The sequence below is a fragment of the Apium graveolens genome, chromosome 10, assembly GCF_009905375.1.
Source record: "Apium graveolens cultivar Ventura chromosome 10, ASM990537v1, whole genome shotgun sequence".
NCBI classification, from domain to species: Eukaryota; Viridiplantae; Streptophyta; class Magnoliopsida; order Apiales; family Apiaceae; genus Apium; species Apium graveolens.
The window spans coordinates 69,633,034-69,646,244 of record NC_133656.1 but is presented as its reverse complement, the minus strand read 5'-3'; positions in this window follow the sequence as shown (position 1 = coordinate 69,646,244).

Sequence of the window (13,211 nt, the reverse complement as noted above, 5' to 3'; positions counted from 1 at the left end):
GGTTGGAGGTAGAGAAGAAGGACTCCAAGCTATAGTAGTTAGGATTAGGATTTACTTGTTGAATCTATGCCTTAATGTACTCTGTTTCCATTATTAATGAAAATCCAAATTCTTCTCTAAGCATTCTTTTGTTTGTGTAATAATTCCTATGTGCTTATATCTGTATTGAATATTTTCTTCTCTGCAATAATGCTTGAAACTAAAATATCTTACAATGTTTGTGTCAAACGAAACTCAAAAAGGGGGTACATTTGTTCAATGCATTACAGGTTCAACACAACATGGAATTCAGATAATCTATCCACATGTATTAGTGCTAAAACTGCAGCTAAAACATTTCAAAACTAAATTGCAGTTCACCAATGCACATCAACACAAACACAAACTCAAACACAATCTCACTCAGGTAACTCCTAAAAGGAACCTGTTTTACAAAAGGACAAAATCCCCAGAATGTTCTTCAGTTGTTTTGTTGTTTGAGAAAAAGGAACTGGTATCACAAACATGGAAACTTATCGATTTTTTATGAATATCACTCATGCACTTTCATGTGCAAAACAGTCTAACAGACTGATAGGTTTGAGGGTAGTACTCCTGAGGGGGAGCTATCTAAATCCTCTCCAATTCAATTGGAGGTACCTCAAGAAGGAACAACTCCCCTCATAACTCTAGCAAAAGCTGCCTTAGCAGTAAGAGCTAGAAGTGCAATTTCCCATGATCCTGTCATGAGAAAGGCAAGCATAGCACATTCAAGTGCCAGTATGTTGCAAGACATACAAGGGTTTGAGGCTGGTGCACATAGAAGTAACCCAGTCAAATCCCCTCCAATTCAATTGGAGGTTCCCACTATAAGTGGAGGACAACACACTGTCATAACCATAGAGCAATCTGTGAGCCAAACTGTGACCTTAGTCACAGATGCTTATGCACTCACTATTCTGGTGAAATGAGTATGATTAGCCCTATATAGATTTCCCCTAATCATATGATCACATATTAACTCTTTCAGCCACCTCTTATTTCTATAGGACAAACAACAATTGAGCCTTTCATGTGAGAATGTGAGAAAAGATTTGAGAGAATCACAGAAAATAAGAGAGGCAGGATCCTTCCTGGAAAAAGGAGAGGTAGATCAGTGTATGGATTTAGCAATCCTTGTGAGGTTACTCTGACTCTTAAAAGTCACGAGGATAGTGCAGTGAGAAGTAGTGAGACTACTTATTCAAAAGAACAGAGAGCTTAGGAATTTCCTATTTTATTCTACTTGATAAAGTCATCACTATAGACTTCACTAAAGCTTGAAGCTGCTGATAGTGGTCTAAATGAACATTGACAAAAGCTTGAACAATGTGCATTTACCTGGATCTTTCTTCCTGAAGATAATGTCAAAAAGGGGAGAATATATCTAAATGCCAAAACAAGTAATGGATGTTACCATATAATAATATTCTTTTCTTGATAGGGGGAGAAGGAAGAATAAATCTAAATGCAACTCACAAAAGAAGATCAAATTGGGTTCTTAGGTTCTGCATTTAGATAAAGTTTTGACATTATCAATCAGAACTTGTGCATAATTTCATAATGAACAAGTTGGGGGAGATTGTAATATATAATATATGATGTCAAAGATTACTGGAGCTAACAATGTCATTAGCATCTATGTTCTGGGTGGAAGATTAATGAATAGTTATTTTCAGTAATCAGTTAAGCTTGGGGCCAACCCTAAGTTAGTTGTATTGTTATCTAAATTTGTATTATGTACTTGTAACACTTAAAGTCTGTAAAAATGCAAAGGAGCAGACTGGAGTCTTTTTCCTAAAATAGTATCAAGCCTAAGGATTCTATCTGGAAGAAGATCAAGACGATCATGCCTTAGAAGAATTTTGAAGAAGCTTAGAGTTGAATAAATCTGTTTGGAGAAAAGGTTCTAAGTCAATATCTCTACTAGTCACAGATTTAATGTTATAGAGAAGTCATTCGAGAACTCCAGAATGACTTATCGAGAAGTCATTCAAACTCCAGAGAGTACCGACGGATAAGCAATATCTACTCGACGGATGAGCTATATATCCACTCAATGGATGAATAACATCTACTCGATGGATGAGCAATATCTACTCGACGGATAAGTTAGACATCTACTCGACGGATGAGCAATATCTACTCAACGGATCAGCAATATTCACCAGGAGTAGAGAAGTCAGGAAAGCTACTCGAGAACTCAAAAACATATCGACAAGTCATTCTTTCACTAGAGAAATCAGAGTTATCGACAAGTTAATATCCATTCGAGAGCTCAGAGATATCTACAAGTCAAGTGAAGTTATGAAGACTAGAGATCTCGATGAGCTGAATACCTCTATAAGCCAAACTCATTATGGAGAACTAGAGATCTGGATAAGCCTTTGTACTTATCGAGATATCAAGTGTTTAAATGAATCAAACTGGAGATCTCGAAGTACAGTCTCAAAGTACAGAATTGCAGATCAGTTTAATGTTAGGGCGAAATCACGCGCTAATAATACACCCAAGTATACGCGTTCACAAGTAATATAGAAAACTTTCTAGTTCATTCCCACAGAGACTCAGAGTAATTATTGTTCAATTAAACTCACTCACCAATGTATGATTACTTCTCAATGTTAAGATAATAACGTTTAGAATTGATTAACTAATTATTAACTACAATTAACTACTACAATTGAGTACTTAATTAACACTTAGAATTAACAATATTAAAATACTCATGAGATCACAACTTCATTACTACTTCCTTCAATAGTCATTGTTATTACCCTTAGCATGCAACAGTGATGATATTAATCGAATAACACGAAACTAATAAAAGCCAACTTTCATTGTACTAATACCATTCTACCAAACATCCACAATTAAGATAGAAGTTGAATAGGCATCAATTATGTTGAGTCCCTATATGTCTACAGAAATTGATAACATAACGATTTAAGAACAAGTTATTCCTTTTGATTACACAGGGCGAATAAAATGGTTAGAGTTACCCACTAATCATGCAACATCATACATGAACCTATGCTAGCATGGCAAGTTCTAAATCTCAAGATCCACCGTCGCTTCACAAGAGATTAACACCCTATCTTATATGTTCGCGACGCACATAAGATGAATAAGCACAACCAATACTAGATATCATATAATCATCACACACTAAGGTATTAAACAACTTAACTAAAGAATTCTATAGTAAATCCGTTACGACCCCATGATCACGATTAGCCCATGATAGCACTTATCGTCATCATGGGTTCATATGAAAATATGTTAAATAAACACAGGAGAATAATAACTAAACTAATTATATTAAATTAGAGTACGTCACAAGAGTAAATAGGTTCAAAGTAAGAAAACTAGCATCCAACGTTACAACGAAATAAAGAATCACAAGAAAATATGCTTCCTCTTCGTTGCTGTGTGCTAAAACGGTCTTCTTCCTTATCTCATTCGCTCTTCGATTAATACAACGATCCAACCTTTGTGAAACGTCTCTGAAATCTACTTATACAGGAGTCCCATAAAACTCAGATTACTCAGAAGTTGGAAGCCAAACAGAAATAGGAGTCTAAAATAATTATTCTGAAATTACGACCCTGCGCGGCCACTCAGCATAGCTGAGCGGGCGCTCAGATCCTTTCTGGAAAATTGATCTGTTTTGCTCCGTTTCTTCGCTGCAATCTGCTCCTCTCTTCCCACTTACAATGCTAAACACATGCCAAGGCTTATTATTGACGAATTATCCCCCGTAATGCAACTAATACCCTGAAATGCACAAATACTAGAAAAACGCATCAAATACACAAAATACTTGATTTCAAGACACCAATTTAAGCTATTATAAGACGCTCTAAGTGGTATAAAATGCCACTTATCATTTAATATCCAAGATAAACAATCAACAAATAATCTAACAGCTGGATTGACAAGTCTACAAAAAGCAGCTTGAAGTGTGTGCAAGATCAATGGCAAAGATTAACTGACAGAGGAAGATTAAAGTAAACACAGGATACTAAAGATATGCTAAGCCAGAAATGGAAGATTTGCTATTCTATAAATAGAAATGACAAGTGATAGTTTAGAAAATCTAATAGCATGTTTATTATCCATTGTGTAAACCAATAGTTAACTGAGCTATAAAGTTAACACTGGTCCTCTAGTTAGATGTAATAATTTAGATCAAAATTCTTATAACACTCTCGAGAAGAAGCTGAGCTCTTTAACTTCGAAGAGCTTAGAAATTTTGTAGCAAAGCATCTTAATTTTTAATACAAAAATTAAGTGAGTTTTGAAGATCTATGTTCTTTATTTTGTGCAAGTTTTATTTCTTCATGAACACTTTTCTATACAAGATTTAATTTACTTTGTTCAACCATTATCTTTCAAGAAAAGCCTAAAATTAGAAAAACACATTCACCCCCCCTCTGTGTGTGATTCATTACCTAACATTGTAGGTTAGTGGGAGTATGGGAAAAGTAGGGCTGAAAATCGGGGTTAAGAAAGGGGTATAAACTTCATTTTGTTTTTTTTTTTTCTGATTTTCGAATTTTCTATTTCTTTCTTTTTCTTGAGCTCAGTGCGGCCGCCGCGCTTGGGAGCGTGGGCGCGCTCACTTTCTGCTATTTCAGCGCGGCCGCCCCCCTTCCCAACACAGGTGTGCCTTGTTTCTGGAAAATGTCCCCAATTTTTTTATATATTTTCTTCTGATTTTCTTCCTTCTTTCTTCTTTTCTCAACTACTAATGTAAAAAAACATGGGTTGCCTCCCAAGAAGCGCTTGGTTTACATTGCTAGCTTGACGTAGAATTCCGATATCAAGTTGACAATAAAACGGCTCTAACCACCTCATGGGTTGTCGTATCTCCATAGTAATGCTTTAAACCCTGCCCATTCACCTTGAATACCTGGCTTGAATCATTCTCGAAAATTTCCACCGCTCCATGTGGAAACACAGTTTTGACAAGAAACGGCCCTGACCATCTCGACTTCAATTTTCCAGGAAAAAGACGGAGATGAGAGTTGAACAAAAGAACTTGTAGCCCCGGCACAAATGATTTGAGCACTAGACCCCTATCATGCCATCTCTTGACTTTCTCCTTGTATATTTTGTTGTTCTCATATGCTTGAATTCGGAACTTGTCGAGTTCATTCAATTGAAGCATCCTTTTCTTACCAACTGCAGTCAGATCAAGGTTCAGTTTCTTTAAAGCCCAACATGACTTGTGCTCTAGCTCTACAGGAAAATGACATCCTTTACCATAAACCAATTGAAACGGTGACATGTCTAGCGGAGTCTTGAATGTTGTTCGATATGTCCAAACAACTTCATCTAGCTTCAAAGATCAATCCTTTCTTGATGGACATACAACTTTCTCCAGAATTCACTTGATCTCTCTGTTAGACACCTCAGTTTAACCATTAATCTGAGTATGGTAGGCTGTAGCAATGCGATGATTCACATTATATCTCTGCATCATAGCAGTGAACTTGCGATTACAGATATACGATCCCTCGATACTGATTATGACTCTTGGAGTTCTGAATCTTGTGAAAATCTGCTTGTGAAGAAAATTGAGCACTACCTTCGCATCATTTGTCATCAAAGATTTAACTTCCACCGATTTTGAGACATAATCTACTTCCAACAAGATATATTGATTGTTCCACGACGAGACAAATGGCCTCATTAAGACAATTCCCCAAACATCGAAGACCTCAACCTCGAGAAGCACATTAAGAGGCATCTCATCCATCTTTGACATATTACCAACACGCTAGCAGTGATCACACTTTAAAATGAACTGATGCGCATCCTTAAACAATATAGGCCAGAAGAATCTTGCTTGAAGGATACGAGTTGCTGCCATTTTTCCACCATAGTGGCCTTCATAAATAGTTGAATGGAAGTCTCTCAAGATACCCTTCGTCTCGCTGTACGGAATACATCTCCTGATGATTTGGTCAGCTCCTTGCCGAAACAAAAATGGCTCATCCCATGTGTACCACTTCAGCTCGTGAAGAAACTTCTTCCTTTGAGCATAAGCTAAGTCTGGGTGTATAATATTTCTCACAAGGTAGTTCACAATATATGCGAACCACAGTTCTTATTCTTGCACCCTGTAACACCCCCAGATCCGGGGTCGGGGATCCGGGTCGTCACGGTCTTTCTTTCCACAATATCACTTCACTTAATTAATAATAAATAACCTTATGCTGTGACCCCACGCTAACACACACCACAACCCGTTATAGTCTCAGAGATGAAATTTAAATAAGTACAAGTCTTTGAATCCACAATTTAAAAGTTATTACAACCCGAAATGATTACTTGATAAATTTACAGTTAATTGCCATTATCTGCCACAAGTTATAATTGTACATAATTGATTCTCAAAAGTAGATGGTCTGATCTACAATAGATCTACCTCTGCAGCTATAGCAGCTACAACATCAACGGGAAGACGCGGGACGCTTCCCACGCGCTTGCGCTGGGTCTGCTGGAGTCTGGCCATCTTTCCTAACTGTTGTTATGTGATGAAGAAATAAAGCAAGGGTGAGCAGCAAGCCCACCAAAATAATATGTATAATGATTTACAGTATATGAGTCTACTCATAATACTCATGAAAGTCTTGGTCAAAAGAAATGAACCAAGTTAATAACTTAATTCGATGAAGTCGCAAAATATTCAGTATATATATATACATATATACTTTTCAAAATATTGGAAGTCCTCTTCCATGCATAATATACACAAAGTCCCAGTGTATAACTGTATATAAAAAAAAATCGTTGCAAGGTGATCTCATATATCTAACCTTGTCTCAACGTTTTTCTGAAAATCTTTGTCATTCATAAGACAATTATTAATTAGATATAAGTTTAAAAGATGAAGTTACCAAATACTTCACTACACTTATATCATTTCCAAATACTACTTGAACTACCACCGTTCAAGTTATAACCAGTTTCAAAAGTTCATCCCACTGATGAGACCACAAGATAAGACTTGAATAGATTCAATCTTTGAAATATTATTGAATGAAAAAGTTATGAGATACTTTATTTAGTCCTGATATATATACATATCCACATATATATATATCCCGAAAACATTTCCTGGAACCTCTGTTATGTGAAGTATGAACAGAGTTCGAAACATCCAATGAATTTTGGAAAGGAAAAGAATTTTGGCATAAACCCGATATCTCGCTGATCAGGCAAAGATACCTATAAGTAACCTTTTCTACTAGTAGATGGACGAATTCCCCACTGGTCATCACCCTGGTCATAATTAAGACCTATGCTGGACTGCCACTCAGCCACCTATGCATTTGATGGACTCCCACTGAGCCACTTACACAATAATAGACCGTACCTCGGCCTGTCGCTTATGCCGACTCAATGAGAGGGGCTTACTTCCCGAACGTTGGGCAAGTAATCAATTCATTTACCAAATCTGCAACCTTGTTGCGAATATAAAATACACCACAGAGCCGGACTCCCCAGGTTTTTGAGCGAGTATTTAAATCCCCTTTAAAAAGGAAGATCTTAAATATAAAAATGAGTTTTGGGATCCGCTCTGACTTTTAAAAATCATTTTGAAGACTCGAAAACACTTTAAAGAGTGTTTGGAGTAAGACTGATTTAATGAAGTAAATCAGTCCCCAGAATATTAGAAAATATCTGAATATTATTAATTAAATAATATTCCCATAAAGAATAATCTTTATAAAAATAATTGAAGTAGAAGTATTAAATTTATACTTGAAACGAGTATTAAATAACCCAAGATATACTTATATGAAAGTATTATCTTTATTTGAATAATCGAAAATAAGTTTGATTATTTACACCTTATTCTTTAATAAAATAAAGAATATATTTCCGCAAATAATCGGAGTCATAGATCCTCATATGAATATTCAAATAATATTCAATAAATAAAATAAGCTGAGTCATAATACCTCGAATGAATATTATAAATAATATTCATTAAATAAAATAAAGGAGTCATACATCCTCAAATGAATATTCAAATAATATTCATAAATAATATAAAAGAGTCATAAGTCCTTGAATAATATTCGAAATAATATTCAATAATAAAATAAAGTTTAAAGTTATCGAATAAACCTTATTCGATTAATAGTTTGGAAAACTATAACCATATATATATATATAAATATATATATATATATATATCCATATCCATATATACAAGATTACTCGGGATCCTCGACTCCCGGTTTTAGAAAATATTTTCACCTTTGGGTCCCTATACTAAGGGTATATGCAAGATACAACTATCCTCTAGCATAGGTATTATCAAATAACCAACAGATATAAATTTCAAGAATATGAAACAGGCATGCATATATACCATATCACATGCTACAATATATCGCAAAAATTTGCTATCAACAATCATGCAATATCACAAGATAATGCATATACATATGTTTACATCACAACAACAGTATAACGGATAGAATACTTGCCTGAGCGACTGGGGTTACGAATGGCTCGGGACGAGTCTGATAACCTATAAACAACAAGTAAGTTGGAATTAAACCAAAGTCACTTGTGAATCTATACTTTAACTAACTTAGACTCTAACGCTTGTTTTGCGCTCACTGATTCGCTTAAGTCACTCGGGTACCCTCGGCTCCACCATTTTTAATAATTTAACCTTTACGAGTTTTAAAGCGATTCCTTCGCGAGTGACTTACCAACTGCCTAAAACACTTACCATAAATGTTTCATGCATTAATTAACCCTTTTTGGTCTTTAACCTACATTTCAAAGTAAGGCGAGGGAAAAAGTTTCGTTCGTGAAACGCCGTTACTTGAAACGGTCGTTTCTCCTAAACCGTAAATCGGAATCGAACGAACTACATATCAAAACGAAGCTCGTAACATGAGCTATCTAAACATGGCAGTGGTCACAATCTAGCAGGGGGTTCTCGGGTCCTAATGCTATGCACAAAAACAGTCCAAAGAAAATCGGACGTTACGACGGCTATGTTTACGCGATTTCCAATATTTTTAAACCATTCAAACCCATTCCAAATCAACCCCAAATCCAACCTCAAATCCATCATACAACAAACATCCATCCTTATCACATCATAACAATCCCAACAAATCCACATTAACCATTTATACTATTCTTTATCATGAATTTAAACTACACTTAAGTTCATTAATCAACAACCAAGATTTACAACTTCAAAAACAACCCAAAACCCATTAATCTCTACATACACAATCATCAAGCCTCTCATGAACTCTAATACTCATTTTATGCTCTTAACTTTCAATAACAAAGCTTGGTTAAGAGATTATACCTTCCTTGGAGAGTGGAGAATCAAGGGGATGGCTTGGAATCATCTTTAAAGCCCTTATCCAAGCTTAATCTAAACAAAACTTCAAGAACACAAATTTTAGTTCTTGAAAACACTATTCACCATCTTCTTTGATGATTTATAGAAAAAGATTGGCTTGGATTTAGAAGCTTAAACTTATAGGAAGTATGTAACTTAACTAGGAGAAGCTAGGATAATTACCTTGCTAAATAGTAAGTGGAGGAGCTTGGATCTTCAAAAATTAAGAAAAGGACCCGTGAGCTTCCATGGAGAAAGAAGAAGAGAGAATTTTGTGTTTTGCCTTGTTTTGATTTTTTTTGGTTGGTTGATTTGGTTTTTGTTTTTGATTTAGTAATTTACCTTCTTGCCCTTGGATTTGTGTGGTTACAAAGCCACCACACCTCCTCCTTCCCATGTCATGCTTATCTCATCCACATGATGTCATCCTTCCTTCCTTGTCTTCTTTCTATTGGTTGGATGACATCATTCCCATTAATCCCTTTGATTAACTTCCTAATCGTTTGCCTAATGACCGCTGATCTGCTATACGGTTCGCTTAACTTTCGTTCTCGTTTATCGTTTGAAGGATCATACCCGGGATCTTATTACTTAGGTTCCCTTAACCTTTCTCAATACATTATATTCCTTTTTATGATCCTCTATTATAATCCTTTAATTTAAATCCTTTTTATCCTGTTACCTCATACTCAATTCTCTCCGTATCTTGTGGATTTCCGGGAAAAACCAAAGTGTTCGGAATTGGATTCTGACGATCTTTACATACACTTATATACTTCATAGAGTACTAATAATATCCCATAAGATCAATAACAGAACCCCTACATAGCGTGGCATGAAAAGTTTTCTCGTTCAGCAAAAACACTATTCATAAGGGTTTCAAAATTTCTCAAAAATTGGGGTTATTACAGTCTCCCCTCCTTAAAAGGATTCCGTCCCGGAATCAGATAGAAAACAAATGGGGATACTCTCTTAGCATTGCACTTTCTAACTCTCGAGTAAATTTTCCCACATTGTGGTTCTACCATCAAACTCTTACTAGTTTGATAACCCTTCTCCTAAGCACTCGTTCCTTTTTACTCTATACCCTTCCTGGTTGCTCCATATAGGTTACGTCTAGTTGCATGTCTATGCGCTCATATGCCCCTATTTGTCTGGCATCCGAATTACACTTCCTTAACATTGATACGTGGAACACGTTATGAACTTGCTACAGGTTCGGGGTTAGGGCTAGCTCATATGCTAACTTCCCAAACGTCTTAATATATCCAAGGGTCCAACAAATTGTAGACTTAGCTTTCCTTTCTTTCCGAACCTCATCAATCCTTTCCAAGGGATACCTATATCATTACTAGGTCCCCTATTTCATACTCTTTATCCTTTCGTGTCAAATCAATATACTTATCATGTCCATCTTGGGCTACTACCAGCCGTCCTCTGATTAGATCTATCATATCCTTGGTCCTTTGGACTACTGAGGGTCCGAGCATCTTGCGCTCTACAACTTCATCCTAACATAAGGGAGATCGACATTGTCTTCCCTCAAGGATCTCATAAGGCGACATCTCGATAATGACATATGATCTATTGTCGTAAGATAACTCAATCCGAATTAAGTGATCATTCCAAATTCTTTCAAGTCTATTGCCCAGACTCTCATTATAGCTTTTATCATTAGAACTTTTGCTTCTCGGTACCCATTCTTTTCCAGTTCGTAATCGCTACTACCTTCCGTTCCTAATATTATACTGGTTATACTTTTGCTCGTTAGCGTTCTATAACCTTTTAATAACCACGTCAACCTTAGTATCACGAATGTGTTCCCATTCCGCATACTACCACCACTTTATTACTCCTTTTCCAGTTGTTTCTATTTTCCAAAATTTGATCAATCAAATAGAAGTAAAGGAATTTGTTGAGAGATCACTATGATCATGAACACTTGTTATATCGCATAGTTAGTACAGAAGGTGGCCAGCCTTTAGTACTTGACAAGCAATTAAACAATAGCTGGTATCCTACTCGGCTTCTATCACACAGATAGATAGTCATTCGGCAATACCTCCCCTTCTGGAAGGGTTGTTCTTCTCAGGTTACACGAAATGAAAAGAAGAGAAAAGAACGAACTGAAGAGAATTGTATATATGAAAAAAAAAAATATACTGCCACAAAATATCTGGCTTGGAACCTACCTCTGAACTATAGAGGTTTATCATAGAAGAACAAAACATATATGTATTTATATCAGCATCAAGCATTATAGCCTCGTATTTCCCATGCCTAAATATTTTCGCTATCCCGTCCATCATTCTATGGACCCATGCTCTTCCTCGAGCTTATACACAATCACCTTTGAAACTCCCTCGACATCGAAAATCGAATCTGGGATCTCATTCTAGACATCATCGTTACTTGAATTTCTATGCTTGCACCGCAACCTTCCTCGTATAATAATACGACTCTCTATTGATAAGAAAGAATAATTATTCACTAGGTAGATACTCTACTTAATTAGTCTATCAATGATAACTTATACACTACCACTACCCGATTAGTGGTACTCAATCTCAACACCCATTCCAATACAACTCTCACGGTTGTAATCAGCTCATTAATCGCAGAATCATTACTGCCTTACTATGGTCCACCACTGACCTACTGTCGTCATTCATTTTCCATGAAGTCTTAATAGCTAACCATACGGAGTCCATACATGCCGTATCAAATCCTTCTAAGGAGGTAACATAATCACCATTCCTGATTCATGAAGAACACTCCTGATCCTGACATACATACATGACATGAAGCAGATAAAATTTGCAGAAGAGTTTCGCTCAAAGCAACGATAGCAGGTTAATACCATTCTTAATCATATGCCTTCAATAGAAGACTTAACTCAAAGGTTTGTTTAGTCCTTTTTGAACTATGGTCCTGGCTTATCTCAAGATAGTATCTTCTGAGATAGATAGCCCGCTCATGGCGATTACACGAATTAAACCTTTACCAACTACTATTACGGTTGGGTATTGCACAGTCATCAGAAGGAATGTCAATCTTCCAAACCATAATACAACCTTTACGGCTTCAACCATCATTACTGTATTCCTTTTGGCACACGCGCCTATAATTATCCACTTACCTTTAGAGTGTCGGCCACCTCTTTGGCCTTTCCTGATAGTAAAATTTCCTTACAGTCAATGTCATTTTAACCACCTCCAAATAAATTTTCTACCTTATTTCCGATCACTGCTTGAGTGAAGATGTTTCCCTTAAAATCTGATGAGTAAAAAAAAATATCACCATTTTTCCATAAGTTATTGCCTCAGTCTTTAGAGGTTAATCACTGTCACGACTGACTCTCAATCATACTTAGAACATCTTTTATCTTAAGTCCTAATTGCCCTGAACAATTTCGACCATTACTGGTTCGATCCATCCTTTCTCGTGGTTTAACACGTGCCCCACTTGGCATCATTATAATTACGTCATATTTCTTTTATCAACATTTTTATTCCTGAGAATTTTGAATATTACCTTTCTCCTTGGAAACCTCTAAGGTTATCCTTCAATCGTTCCTCCTGTGTTCCCTAAATACAGGGCATATCAAAATACCATTTACTATTACTAGAACCATTGTCTATATACTTCTGAAAATTTCTCCACTAATTCTTAAAGGTTATTGTTACCTTAACCCTTTCCAAATCATACTGTCAAAACTCATACCGTCCCTATTAAGGGTGAAATGCAAACCTTTATGCATTCCCCTAGGATTCATTTTAAGTTACCGATGTTCTAGCCT